We start from the raw sequence: 15,198 nt of genomic DNA, 5'->3' as shown, positions 1-15,198 counted from the left end.
AAGTTCCCAAATATCAGATGTGTTAGGTCCCTTATCTATAAAAGGGAGATGATTGTATAACTTACCCCTAAGATTGTCCTGGGGATTCAGAGAAATACTGAGTTTTAGCATAGTACCCAGAACTAACTAGTGAACATCTATTAAAAGCTAGTATTTTTATTTCTATCATGTGTCATTACTGTTATAGTCAAAACCTTGGATCATTTTCTGTGTGTTCAGTATGTTGGCATGTGCTTGTGTACTACCTCTTGTCTCCATCCATATTACTAAAGATGGGATCTTTAGTGTCTAGCATGTTAGTAATTTATTGGTTAGCACATTTTATTGGGTTATATGCCAGAGACTGATAGAAATTGATTTCTCCAGCTTGCCCTCCTGTGGAATGTAGCAGAGGCATAGTTCTGGTTGAAGTCTAGAAATTGGCTGTGTAATTCCAGGGATTGGAGACATTTAAAATTGCTGATATGTTCCAGAAATTTTCCTTGCAAACTCAGTGTTTCTTCCTCTGTCCTTTGCTTTAGGTTGGCCAGCACGTTGACAGAAGTTGCCTTTTGACTTAGTGCCCACCATGGCCGGTTGGTAGGACCATCGTCCTGTGCTCAGAAGCCAGGTGAGTGCTTAGGGTCTGACATTTGTGGAATGGAGGCACTGACTTGCCAGAAGGCCTCATTCAGGCCCTTGGACATTTGAAATGGAGTGCTGCTTCAAAAACTGATGGCCGCCTCCTAGAGGAGAAGGAGGAAGGCATGTCTCTCTGGCATTGCACGGTGGGCTATCTCCATGGGGCTGCCCAGGCCCTGCCTCTTCCAGGATAGCCATTTGCTCTTTCTTCGCTTCTCAGGGGTTGCTTGAAAAGCCCAGACCCAAGTAGGATGAGTCATACTCTGTGAGGATCAGGGGCAGAGGATAATCCTGGCCAGGTGGCCTTTGCCCTCTGGCTATTCCTGTGATTTCCCAGTGCTGATGGTAGTGGTTAGAATTTATCCTTAACCACCAATAAGTGGTGCAGGGCCCTGGTACCAGTGCTTGGAGTTGATTGCCCTTACTGAGCTATCCTCACACTGCTTAGGACTCACAAATAGAGACTCTGTCCAGGGCTTTCGGGACCCAGCAGGGCAGAACCTAACCCCAGGTGGGATTTTGTCTGTTATTATCAGGGCCTGGCCAGTGATGTTTTGGGCCAGGGCTGCCTACGTGGGAAAGAACATAGAACTGAAGAGACATCTTAGAACATGGAGACAGCTCAGAGAGCTATAGGGTTGGTTAGCTGCTTCCTCTTACAGGCCAGCCGGCTGGTGACTTTCCAAAGGTTGTATACCCTTCTGACAGTGTCACAGCTGCCCGGGGTGAGAACTGGCTTCTCAGACTTGTCTGCTGAGCTGAGCAAACTGTGTGACAAAGGTTGGGTGTTGATTTGTGAGGTTTCAGCTTTTATCTGGATATAGCAAGAAAACAGGGGCATGGTCAAGTAATCCTGAATGAACAAACTTCATTGGTGTTAAAAAAACAAAAACAACTTTAAAAAAAATTGAGATAATTTGCATATGGAACTTTTTACATCTGGAAAATGTCTTACCTGCAGCCCAGTGGGGTGAGTGACCATCCCTTGTCCTGCAGCCCAGAGCATTGTCTGAAGGCAGTGAGCTGTCTTAGGGTTCTCTGAGGTCCTGGGCTGGGTGCCCCTGCCTTTGCCTGGTCTTTTGTTAACTAAGAAGTACGTGGTCCAAACAATAAGTACTTGCTGAATGAATGAATGAAAACTTCATTTCCTATCACAGGGCCAGTAAGGAAGACACAGCCATAGCATTACAAAGCAATCAGTTTGGAGGTTCAGGAGGGAACTTTTGGAAGCCATATCTGGGAGCCTCTTGCCCTACCTCTCCAATGCCCAGTGCATGAAGGGGCTTGATGGGAAAGGATGGTCTGTGAATGGTAGTGGCAGGTGATGGTCAGTGTCAAACAATCAGAAGCAGCCTTGAGCAGTTATTTTTTTAAAGATGTATAAATATGTCAGCTTGTGTACTTTCTGTTGTGGGTGTAAATCAGCCCAGCAGATTGATTGATTGTTCCACTTTCAGTTGAACTGTGGCATGTGGTCAGCTGGGGTCTCCCCTCCTGCCCAGGACTCAGTGGGCACAGAGGAAGAGCAAGGCAGGAGGAGGGCTGGGGCCTTGAGAGTCCTTGAGGCCCACCCCACATTGTACATGGCTGTTGGTGTACGCACTGAGGGTCAGGCTGCCTGCTTGGGCTAATGGAAGTGGTGTCCACCCTTGAATTTTGCCTGTTAGTTGGTCCTGTTCGTTCAGCAGCTACATATACTGTTCACGTGCCAAGAGACTGCCCTTTTGCTTGATGTTAAGGATCAAAAATGGGTATGACTTATAGAGAGACAGATGATTTACAAGAAAAGCAAATGCAGATGACCATGGCATGAAAAATACTCAGTCTTTTCTGATACTAAGGATAATGTTCATTGGAGCTTCCCTAAGACAACACTCTGACCTTTTGTCCCGAGAGGTGGACACCGTTTCATTGGTGGCAATCAGGCATCACCATATGTTGCTTTTGCAGGTTCACAACTCCTCACAGGGGGATTTGCTTACTCTTTGGTTCAGCACATCCACTTCTAGAAATGTATCCCAAAGAGACACTGTCAAAAATAAGGATTGTGACAAGGCTGTTCATTACACCATTCTGAAGTAGCAAACTGGAAATGACTAAGATGTTTGTCAGTTGTGGCTGGGACTGATGGGGGTACATCTGCCAGTGGGTTGGAGCCAAGGCCCTGAGCAAAGGAAGGAGGGATGTCTTCGTGTCACAGTGACAGGATTTCTAGGGTAAAATGACGAGTAGAAAAAATAACATGGTGAAGGATAAAGAGATGTATTGCACTCACTTTTATTGCCCATCGGGAAAGATGGGGTGGTAGATAGCCGTATGTGTATTTGTTTATATTTAATTTTTTTTAATGGATATACAGACCATAAATAAACCACACTGTCACCTTCAGAAGGAAGAATGAGAAGGGGATAGGGTTGTCAGGAGACTCCTTCCAGTTTTCTTTCTGTGTAGCACCAGATGCATGTTTTACATAATTAGAAAACAAAATTATGTCATTTGTTGGGGGAGGGGATTCCTAAAAACCAAAAGCAGACTGAAATAAATGAATCTAGGTGCATGTCAGTTGTTCCTCAAGTTGGTGATTTAACCTCTTAGGATTTATTTCACATGACTTTAAAACAGTAGTTTGATTTGTAAATGTTTTAGTGAGATACACCATAAGGGCAACAATTAAAAAAAAACTTTATCCTTTTTTGGGAATCATATTTTTGGTGTCAGGTCAACAGTGCCAATAGTCTTACTAGTATATGTTGTAGGAGAAGACAACTAATTGATGTCTTTAAGGTCTAAAATTTTTAGGATGAAAGAAATATGCAAATAAAAGATCAAAGCACTTAAATTAAAATGTTTTAATTCTAAATCTGCATTGAGAACGTCCCAGTTGTGTACGATGGTACCAGGGTTGTGTCAGAAGGAACCATGGGGACTCCCCTGGTTAAGGGTAGGGCAGGTGAATGAGTTGAGAACGAGTCCCTTAGTTGAAGCATCAAATGTGTTTTAAAAAAAAAAAAAAATCCAGAGTTCATGTTGCTGCACAGAGGGAAGGAAGAGACTCACTGATACCCTTTCGCAGGTTAGGGAATCAACTCATTTTGAAAACTGATAGAGGAAAAGATGCAAGCATTTATCCTACCTCTTCTCTATGGACTGAACTTGCAAGGAACAAAATAGTGGGTAGGGGCAAGTTTCCCTCAAAGATGGATGGATGCTGCCCTACAGAATTTTCCAGGATGCTCTGTACTCACACCATCCAATGTGGTACCTGGAATATTGTGATTGAGGAAGTCAAGTTTTAATGTTATTTAATTTAAATCTATTTAAACAGCCTCATATGAAAAAAAAAATAGCCCTATGTGGCTAATGGACAGTGTAGCTATTGACATATTCTGGCTAATTAATGTGAAGTGATGGAATTATAAGTTCATATATTTGCAGACAACTAATGAAATGGTGGGTCAGGACAATGATTCTCAGTGGCTGCCAGCCCCTGAGGAAGGATGCACATGCTTCCAGAGGGATGTGTACTTGGTCGGGCCTCAAAATCTAGTTTATGGGAAATTGGGGTCATGTTACGTTGTACAACAGGGATGGCACTGACAAAAGCCAGTTGTGGGAAACAGGACAAATGGCCTAATTTCTGCAACATATGATTGAAAGGAAAGGGGCAGGGAAGCCTTTGGATTTCAACCAACTGTGACTTTGACAAAGATTGTGGAATGATTGTTTAATTGTTGACGATGTGATCATGGGATTGTGTTTTTGTGTCCTGTGGTGATAAATACTGAACTGTTCACTGATAAATAATGCATAGGATTCGCTTCATAGAGGCTGGTGGGTGTGAGGTGTGTGGAAGACCAAGGTTGGTCATCTGATGACCATGGAAGGTGGGTGGTGGGCCAGGGCAGTTAATTGTGCTGTTCTGTCTGCTTCTTTGGGTATGTTTACAATTTTCCATAATCAAAAGTTTGAAAAATGGGTTTGACCCTCAGGGGGCTTTATGATGCATGCCACCTAGATCAGGGGAAACACCTGTTTACAGAAGTGAGGGTGGTGGCCACTTGTGGCTAGTTTAAGTTCAAGCAGAAAACCTTCAGCAGAGATTCTGGAATGGCTGTGGAGGTCTTTGACCAGTAGCCTGTCAGGCGGGCCAGCCTCCCATTACAGCATCCTTATTTTCTGTAAAAACAGCACTCACAGTACGCTTCCTGGAGCCCTTGGAGAATTTTAGTGATACAGTGAATGCTGTTCCCATTTCACAGGTGAAGAAGCTGAGGTGCATGAAGGTGAACCAGGTATTCTGGTTTTGACCCGATGTACTGTGATGCCAGTGGCACCTTCTGTTCTTTGAGTCTCACCCCCCCGCAAGTACCTAGAATGCATCTTATCACCACATGTGCTTCTTCACTTCAATACCCTGATGCAGTAACATCCATAAGTTGTTTTCTGACATAAATTATATTGATTAAAAATCAGTCTCACCTCTCCATTGGTGTCTATCCATAGCAGCTGTAAATTAAGAGTGAATAATGAATAAAGTATGTAGGTAGCTGGTCTTCAACATGACTTTGTTTTATAAAAAGTAGTGTTTTACAAGTTTGATCCTTATGTGTAATCTAGGGATTACTGCAACTCCCAGTTTGGGAGGGACCTAAGTCCCATGTCTCTGCTTGCTTTGTGTCCACTGCCCACCCTACACATCTGTGTGTCTCCCTAAGGGCTTCCTCGGGCTGTGCTGCTCACCCATAGCAGGGTGAGAGCCTTTCGTTGGAACCCCCAAGGGTGTCCTTGGGGCCCACTCAGCCCCTGGTCCCTGGGAGAAGCTAAGCACGTGTGGGGATGAAATGAATGAGTGAAATACCTGTGAGATTGAGGTGTTTGGCACAGTCCCAGTGTGAAGCCTGTGACAGGCCTGACTTGAATCCTGCTCTGTGGTGGTGACCCATGTGACCCCAACCATCAGACATCTTGCCCTCTCTCCAAGTTGGCTTCCTGTTGGTAAATTGCCCCATTTGTGTCCCATGTGGTCACACCCCCATCTATACGGTGGGCTTGCTCTCTGGCCCCCTTAGTTGCTGTGCAAAATTGATGGTTGTTGCCTGTGGAGGGACTGCACCCAAGTGGACAATGGCTCTTCAGTTGTTTGGGATCTTGTTACACAGAGAAGTCTTTCCTTGAGGACTCTATTCTGTGTTCTTGGGGTCATAGTGAACCTCCTTTTGCCTTTTAGTAGTTTAATAACTGTAGATGGGTTATGGCTTTTGGGGTTAAGATTGTTTTGTTTTTATTTTCCTGCTTAAAAAAAAAAACTAAGGTAAAATCCACATAACATAAAATTCACCATTTTAACCAATTTAAAGTATATAGTTCATTGGCATTTAATATAATCATAATATTGTGCAGCCATCACCTCTAACTCTAGAACATGTTCATCACCCCAAAGGGAAACCTGTACCTATTAGCCTGTACTCCCCAACTCCCCCACTTCTTTGCCCCTCAGGGCCCTAGCAGCCACTAATCTACTTTCTGTCTATGGATTTGCCTGGTGCTGAGCATCTCAGATAAATGGAATCATATATAATATGGCCTTTTGTGTTTGGCTTCTTTCACTTAGCATATTTTCAGTTTATCTGCATTGTGACGTGAGTCAGGAATTTATTACTTTCTATGACTGAGTAATAGTCCATTGTATGGATATAACACATTTTGTTTGTCCATTCACCTGTTGATGGACATTTGGGTTGTTCTTACTTGTTGACTATTGTGAATAGTGCTGCTTTTTAACATTTGTGTACAAGTTTTTGTTTGAATAAGTGCACATCTCTTGGACGTATACCTAGGAGTAGAATTTAATAGCTGTCCTAGTGGGTGTGAGGCGGTATCTCATTGTGGTTTTAATTTGCACTTCCCTGATGACTAATGATTCTGAACATTTTTTTCATGTATTTATTGGCCATTTGTGTATCTTCTTTAGAGAAATGTCTCTTCAGGGCCTTTGCCCGTTTTTTGAATTGGGTTTGTTGTTAAGTTATAAGAGTTCTTTATATGTTCTGGACACCAGACCCTTATCAAAGATAGGATTTCAAATATTTTTTCACATCCTGTGAGTTTTTTCAATCTCTTGCACAAAGGAATTTAATTTTGATGAGGTCCAATTTATCTTTTTTCTTTTGTTGGTACTGAGCTTTTGGTGTCATATCTAAGAATCTATTGCCAGAGTGAAGATCATGATTTACCTTTATATTTTATTCTAGGAGCTTTCTAGGTTTCACTTTTAATATTTAGGTCTTTGACCCGTTTTGAGTTAATTTTTGTATATGATATGAAGTAAGGGTTTTGTTTGGTTTTGATCATTATATTTTCTATTGACATTGAAGACATCTTGCCTTATTTAACCAGGAAGGGGAGTGCCATAGTTCAGAGTTCTGAAAGTACTTTTTCTCATCTGTTTTAACAAATATGTATTGAACATCTATTCTGCCCTGGGCCCTGGGATGGCAGCACTGAACAAGGAGTTATTCCCTGTTCTTGTAGGGGGTGGAGGGATACATAAACAGAGAGATGAGTAAATAGATAAAATGTAAAGTGATGAAGAAGAAAGGGGGATAGAGCCCCATCGAGGGCCATGCGTGGAGGGGAGATAATGTCACTTTGTTGTCTCAGCTGAAACTTGAAAGAAAGAGAGTGGTATATGAGGCCTGGGGGAGGACGTTTCAGGTAGAGGGAGCAGGAAGTATAAAGGCCCTGAGATGGGAGTGAACTTGGCTTTCAGAGGAGCAGCTGGAATGTCAGTATGGCCAGAGCTGAGAGAATGGGGTTGGTGGAGGGAGGGGGAGGGGCGGGTGGCAGTAGACTGGTCAGAGAGGCTGGCAGGACCTTGGCTGAGGTGAGGCCTTGCTTTTACCTTGAGAGTAGCATGGTTTATAAAATGACCACTAATACCACTAATGTGATACGCTCTAGGTCAGCTCTGCTATTCCCTGGAGCTTGGTGTAGGTGTCTATACCCAGAACCAGCCCCCTGCCCAAGGGGTAGATTCCCACTTCCAGGGTGGAGGAGAGAAGTAGGATTTCTGTTCCAGCTCTTACAGCTGTGCAGGAAGTGTTGTGAGAACTGTTCATCGGTAGGAAATGTTTCTTAGGCCCATGGGCTTCATTGAGACCAGAAACTTACTTTCGTTCTAGAAGTAGGTTTCCCTGCTGGCTCTGATCCTTTTGGGGCGGCTCAGCCACTGCAGGACGCTGCAGGACGTGTGCAGGGAGGAGCTTGACAGTGGAGCCCAGGCAGGGCCTCCAGGCGATGGCGTCACCACATTGCTGGGCGTCCTGATGAAAATGACAACAGATGCACACTTGGCTCTCCCACTTTCCACTCACGTTTCCTCTCAGGAGTAGAGAAGGCTCTTCAGACCCTTTCTGGAATTTTCTGTGCAAAACCTCGCTGCCATTCCAGCTTAATGGAGCTGGTGGTCAGGGCTGCACCTTGGCCAGGCCCTGAGGGAGTCAGCCCTGGAAGGGTTAAGGACTCTCATTTTGTGATGTGACACCCGATAGGCATATTGCAGATGGCATGGAAATGGCAGATGTAACCCTTTGTGGGCTGAGGGGACTCAGCCTGGGAGGCAGTTGGAAGGGGACAGAGGACTGGGAGGGAAACTCAGCCAGCCATCTCTTACAGTGATACCCTGTACCAGAGGGTATAAATGATCACCATTTCCCTGTGGACATTTAATATTGTTCAGATTCCCCTCCATAGGTGGCACCTTATTTCTGTGTTATGTACTCCTCTAGTAGCATCTGTTTATCTCTCTGGGGCTGCAGGGGTTGGGCTTTGGGCACAGGCCTTGGCCATCAGAGGCTCAGTCACCCATGTGGGGCCACTTATAGGTGGGCAGCGTTGGGTGCTTACTGACCACTTCTGAGAGCGTTAAACACAAAATCCAAGTCCTCATCTCCAGGGTGAGCCTGGGTTGCTGTCAACAGTTTTAAAAACACTTGGTACTGATCTCTCTGCTTCTTAAAACATTATCAATTTTGAATTTGACACATTGTAAAATGACTATAACTCAATAAAAAAAGTTTAAAAAAAAGTTACCAGTTTAGGTGTACTTCGTCCTGCTGTGTGCTTGATTTGGAGATGCAGGCAGGCTTTCATCTCATGTCACTGGGAAGGGGCACTCAGAAGTCAGGGCATGGGGCTGAGGTATAGAAGGAGTGGAGTGGGATCTGCATGGCCTGTCTGGTCAGCAGTGTTCCTGTTTTCAGAAGTTTTTAGGAAATTACCTGTGTCTGGGGGAAGATAAAAACATACACCATCTTCCCCAGACGGGATCTACACTTTCTCTAGGGGCACCTAGAGCCCAGGAAAGCCTGTGGGAGGCCCAGTCATCACTGCTGGCTTCTCACACTGAATGTAAATGGCTTCTCTACAAGGTGGGGATGTTTTTTTCTTTGTAAATGACCTCATTCCATGTAAAAGTTGTTCATGTTTTGATCTCCTTTTATTTGATTTCGTTTACTTTTCTTAGAAATGGGTTTTCACATGCCTGTGTATTTCTGCCACTTCACCTTTTCGGCTACCATTTCTCTTTCCCTCTTCCATCTCTGCAAATCCAGATTCTCCTCTTGGGGCTCAGCTCAAATGAAGCATTTCCAGATTCTTCCCCTCCTCTGTGGACCAGCAGGGTGGATTCCTTTTCCAGTGTTGTAACAAAATGGCGATTGGCATCCATATTTCATAGCCCTTACATCTATGCTCCCATGAAAGTGGGGGACTCCAAGCTGCTGCTCTTGCCCTCTACAGAGGTGGTACCCCAGTGTCACTGGCCTCTTGAAAGTCACCATCTGGCACAGAATCAGTATTTGGAGTCTTTTGGCATCCACATCCTGGGCCAGACAGACTGTGAACCAGAAGGGTGTCCCTGGTCATTAGTTACTGACCAGATACCTTGGTGCTGTAGAAATTCCCTTCTGGGTTCACATATCACTCAGATAAACAACAGTAAACAGAAGTCAGTTCTTTCCCTTCTCTGGAAACTTAAATTACTGTGTGCACAAAGTAGTAGAAATGAGCATGGTTGCAGTGCTAGTGATTTTAAAACGCTCTGCTGCTCCACCCAGGTGTGAAATTGTTTGTCTTGGAGGAAGTGTGGGTTGGAGTGGCAGAGGTGTGCAGGGATCGAGATCCACACAAGGCCCTGCAGGGCTCTGGGCTCTTGCACATACTTTAGAAGTTGGTGATTCTGGTCGCTGTGTCTAATCTCATTTCCATACTTAATGGTTTTCCTTCTTGAGACAGTTGGATCAGGAGCTGAGTGGACACTGATCACCCAAAAGAAGTGCTGTTCTTTTGCTCGTGAATGAACAGAGAAGAAAGATCTTTTCTGAGATAATTGGACAAAATTCAGAAGTGGGAGGAGGGGGTGAAAACTGCACACATGAGTGTGTGTAGTGTGCATGTATGTTTGAGTACACTTGTCTAGGCATGAGTGTGGGTGTGTATTTGTGTGGGATTTGCTTGGTGGTCATCTAGCCTGGTGTGCTACATTTTGGGGGAATAGGGTGGTGTTTGTCACCCTGGTTTCCTGTGTCCATCCTCTGTCAATAGGATATCCGTCAAGTGGAGTCAGATGCTCCTCATTTCTTTTACTCCCTTCTTAACTGCTCCAGTCTACCCAGAGCGCAGGCACCGCTGACCACCATTAGAGGCCAATGGTAAGATTGCCCACCTTGTGAGAAGCCTTTGAAAGAGCAAGTGAGCCCCTTCAACAAGTCAGAAGAATTTGTTGGTCATGTCTTTCATTTTTGTAAAGTGACTGTCTACCTGGTGAGTAGCATTGGCTTCTTGTAACACTAGACAGAAGGCTCAGAAAACCTGTATCAAGTCCCCAGGTCCAGGGAGCCCCAGTGTGAGATGGACAGGATGCCACCAGGTTGGGGGTGAAACGATGTACCCACCAGTCAGGCCCAGTGTTCACATAAAGGTTAGGAGAATTGAAGGACCAAGGTGTTGATCGGGTGGAGGGTAAGCCCCAGTCAGGTTCCCAGGGTTCTCCTGGTGTTCCCAGGCTGGGGCTGAGTTGTGGAGCTACAGTTGCAGGCAGAATGCACCGAGGTTCAGGATGTAAGGTGCAGGACTGTGACAGCACTGCCCACCTGCCCTGGAGTGGGATAGTTGGGGGCAGTGTGGTGTGGACCTGTGTCCTCTTGGATCCCCCCTCCCCCCAAGAAACCAGGTAAAATGCCTTTCTTAGGGCTTCCCTGGTGTAGATGACCCCCTTCCCCTCCCCAGCCCTCAAGGGCAGGGGTGAGTCCTGGTTACTTGGAAAAGTCTGGCCCTGTGGCTCTTCCCAGGCGCCCCCAAGTCTTCAGCAACTCAGCCCCAGTGTGCTTGATCCACACTCTCCTTCCTGCCTCAACCCTCCTCTGCCTAGTCATATCCTTCTCAGCCCCTGTGCTTTTCCTTAGAGTTTTGGTCTGATGCTCAGGCACGTAAACTGAGGAACCACTTGTTTCTGTCTAACTGGGTTAAAGTTTCGTACACTGCAGTAGTGTATGAAATACAATTTCCTTCTCCTAGGGACCTATTTATCTTGAGAGTGTGTAGGATTTTTAGGATGGTATAAAACTGACCCGTGTAGTGGGACAGACTGACCCTACAGTATGCAGTCTGCACTCAGCACTTTCTGAACTAAATTTCTTCTGACTTATAAAGGGGTTAACCTTGAGTCCTGGGCTTGGATTGAATTTACACATTCACATCCTTTTTTTTTTTTTTTGAAACTGATTTTTCTCTGTAGTCAGTTTTGCTATAATGCTTGTTTTAGAAAAACAGATTTGTTCCAACACTATTGATGTATTGGGGCACATTTGGAGCATAACACACACGTTATGTTTGGTTATGTGTGATTTTGTCTAGGAGAAATGCTAGTCTAGGGGTTGGGAAGCTGTGGCCCGCAGGCTGGTTGCCTGTTTGGGTAAATAAAGTTTGATTAGGACACAGCCATGCCCATTTGAGAACATACTGTCACAGTTGCAGAGCTTGAGTAATTAGGGCAGAGACTGAATGGCCTGCACAGCTGAAAATATTTATTGTGTCCTTTTAAGAAAGAGTTTGCTGACTCCTGTACTAGGTAAATCCAGAAAACTGCTCCCAGCTAAAAAAGTACCTGCCGGTAACCCCAAGTCAAAATACATGTCAGATGTGTATAAAGCCTGTTGAGCCACACCCATCCCCTTCTGGGGTCAGACAGCCTCCTTCCAGCATATCATAGTAACTCAGAAACTGCACCCCACCCACAGTCATAGCAAACACCAGGACTTCCCCCAGGTGAGGCATCAGGCTTTAGGCAGTATTTGTGTATTTATTAGCTGTTTAACATGCTACCATTTTAAAATCAGTTTCCTGCCTTTATGTCACTGATGAAGTTTTGGAGTATTGTGCCCTAATCCCATTGTTCCCACAAGCCCTGTGTTTTTACTGCTTGATTTTGTACCATGTGGCAATTTTTAGGAGTGCATATGTTGTGCTCCAGCAGAACTTAACTGTACTTTGAAAGCAAACAGCGAAAGGTGTGGTCCTACTCATAACGCCCAATAAAGGTGTATACATTTAATATCTCGTCTGGACCCCATGGAGCCAGAGCAAGAAGTTAAGCTCAACATCCTCCTTATGAGGAGCTTCTAGATAATTGACAGAGTGTACCTGACTTGTACCTGACTCTAGATAATTGACAGAGTGTTTCAGTGGGCACTGTCTGAAGGGGCATTGGCTTCAGTTCCTGGCACTGTCCCATCCACTTGCTGTATGACCTTCATCTGCCTCAGTTTCCCTACCTGTAAAATGGGCTGATGGTAGCACTTACCTTGCAGGTGGTTGTGAGGATTACCTGAGATTATCCACGTTGGGTAAATGCTCTGTCAGTATTAGGTATTTTGTCTGTAAAAGAAGACCCTGCATTTGTTGACAACAGAGGAGCATTAAACTTGGATTGAGATCTGAGGATCTCAGTGTTGAATGGGAGCCTGAGGTGTCTGATCCGTGTCCCTCTGCCCCCTCCCCAATCCCCTGAGCATCTCTCTGTAAAACCTACATTTGTTCATTTATCAGATGTTTTGAGGTGCACCTACTGTGTTGCTGGCACTCTTGAAGCTGGGGATACACCAGGAACATTGATGGTATGGCCATGCTGTCACATGGCCTATTGTTACCTTGTGGGTGGTAGTGACATCTGAAGACAGGGGGCTCATTCCTTTCGGTTCCAGAGGTCTTCCCTGGCCAGGCCTCACCATGAGTGCTTCTATAGCCACTGGCAGGACAAGTCACCTCTGAGGTGAGGCTGCCGTGGAGGCATTTGAGGACAACTGTTCTGTTCTGTCTTCCTCCCCTCTGGCAAGTGTCATTTTAGCCCCAGCACAAGCTTGTGTATCCAGGTGAAAACAGACAATTTAAACATGATTAACAAAAGGCCTTTAGATTGTACAGTGGAACATTCCATAGTAGGCAGCTTATAAGAATGCCAGGTAGAAAGAGGAATGTTCACTTGGGTTCCAGGCCCACCTAGACGTGGATTTCCCCACGATGACAGGCTGGTCTTCTACTCATAGAGGCTGTGGATGAATGGCAGCTGTTCCCCTGCCCCTGCATGTATGGATGTGGCCTGTTCCCACTGAGGTCACAGGAGTGCTGCAGGGAGAGTCTATCCCTCTCATCTTCTCAGTCCAGGTCGTTGAAGGCCAGAAGGCTGACCCAGGGGCCCTCCTGATGATGTACAAGAGAGAAAACACTTGTTATTTCTGGAGCATCTTAAGTTTTCAGACAGCTAAGTGTTCAGAACCCAAACCTTTAGCACAGGACTCACTGTGGCCTCCCTTTCTCTGCCTGAGACTCACTGCTTGGTGGCTTGGCCTGGGCTGTTTCTCTGTCTGGACTGTCTCTCTGGATTTCCACCTTGGCCTCAATCTGTGAGGCTCCATGTCAGTATACTTGCCTTCCAGAAAATTAGAATTCAGAAGTTTTAATGAAAGCACTTGACTTGTTTGCTACATTTTTGCCTTGTCGGACAACCTCAGGAATCAAACTTCATGAGGCTAATTTATAGAAATGTGGTTTTAACTCAGTAGCACGTACTGAACATGTACTGTTTGCTTCCCACTCTAAATGAAGATAAAAGGGAAAAAGCTTCTGCTGTGGAAGAGTTTAACATCAAGCTAGAAGAGATGAAGCCCCTGAGTTATATGGGGGTGGTTGTTGCTGTGGGCTGTAGGCCCTCAGAGTGAGCCTACACTGATGCGGTGGCCTGGTGGCCACTTAGGACAGCTAGTAGCCCAGGTAGAAGGTGGGCTGTGGGGATGAGCTGAGGGGCTTGGGTTTACTGCTTAGGCTCAAGAGTCACTGTAGCAAGTGACATGGAAGGGGGACTTTTAAGCTACGTGAACATTTGCCAGTAGCAAATGGGAAAGTGACAGTGGCATCCCCTCTCAGTCCACCGGAGGTTACAGTTCGTCTTGTGTTCCTGTTTTGCCTGTTGGAAGAGCTGGCCAAGTGTCCTCCCTACATCCCTGCTACCTTCTGCCCAGGCCTAGGGGGCCTCCCTCCCCTGCAGGGCCTTCCTCCCTCACTCCTCCCCCGTAACACTTGTTCTTTCATTTCTCGCCCTCTGTAGGTGGGAGTGTTGTTTTATCTAGCTTTCTTTTTTATCTTTGTTTTCTTTGAATACAAAGAAACTGAGAGTCACTATTAAGGGAAATAGTTTAATGCAGAAAGGCTTAATACAGACAGTGAAAGTTTCTTAATAATCCACTCTTCAGAGATGAGTGTTGTGGATTTTAGTCCAGTTTCTTTCAGTTTCGATTTTAGCGAACTTTCAGTTTTTTTTCCTGCAGGTTATAAGCATTTTAAAACCATATGTATGACTGACTGGTTTCCTACCATTCTGCAACTTGATTTTTTCAGTCAAGTTATTACTAATGTCACTCTTGTCTTTTCACATAGCCCATCTGTGAGGTAGTGATGGAGAAACTGAGACTCCGACAGTGACAAGTTCCCCTGTCTGTTGCTCCCTGAAGTCCAGCCTCTGTTCTCTGCTATGTTTGCTGGTAGGATCTGGCTGTCGGGTTCAGTTTTTTAATTCCCAAGTTAAATTGCTTTCCTTATGCTCGGCCTTAACGAGATTTGACGTTTAAAACTAGAGAACTGGTGTTTTTGGTGTGAGTTCTTTCCAGAGCACAGCTGCTATATCCCTGCCACTGTCCCTCAGAGATACGCATCAGGAAGTAGCTCAGGTGTGAGCAGTGAGGTCTGGTCTCTGTTGTGGAAGGGAAGACTGAGGGCTGCTGGCACCAAAATACAGCCTGTGCATTCTCTCCTTGACCTCTCCCCAGGTACCTGGATTTGACTTTTGAGAACATGGGAAGCCCTGGAGGGTGTGCAGATCAGGGACTCGGTTTTGGGAGCCTCCTCAGGCCACTATCTTGGGTAGGGTATATGGGGTTCCTGGGCCTGGGGAGACCGTGCAGAGAGGTGGCACAGTCCCAGCCTGGGGGCCACCAAGGCACAGAGATTCACCTGCAGTGAGCCCTG

At 45.4% G+C, this 15,198-nt stretch overlaps 1 protein-coding gene across 9 annotated transcripts in view; it reads left to right on the top strand.

Moving 5' to 3' along the window:
• GATAD2A (GATA zinc finger domain containing 2A) overlaps nt 1-15,198 on the top strand; it is a 92,528-nt gene that overhangs the window by 35,822 nt on the left and 41,508 nt on the right. For all 9 annotated transcript variants that reach the window (XM_074350343.1, XM_074350340.1, XM_074350348.1 and 6 more), the window contains exon 2: nt 522-610. The gene's annotated coding sequence lies outside the window, so the exon portion shown is untranslated. The remainder of the gene's footprint in view (nt 1-521; nt 611-15,198) is intronic.

This window comes from Camelus bactrianus, chromosome 22 (genome assembly GCF_048773025.1).
Source record: "Camelus bactrianus isolate YW-2024 breed Bactrian camel chromosome 22, ASM4877302v1, whole genome shotgun sequence".
Taxonomy (NCBI): domain Eukaryota; kingdom Metazoa; phylum Chordata; class Mammalia; order Artiodactyla; family Camelidae; genus Camelus; species Camelus bactrianus.
This window is presented reverse-complemented; position numbering and strand designations above follow the sequence as displayed.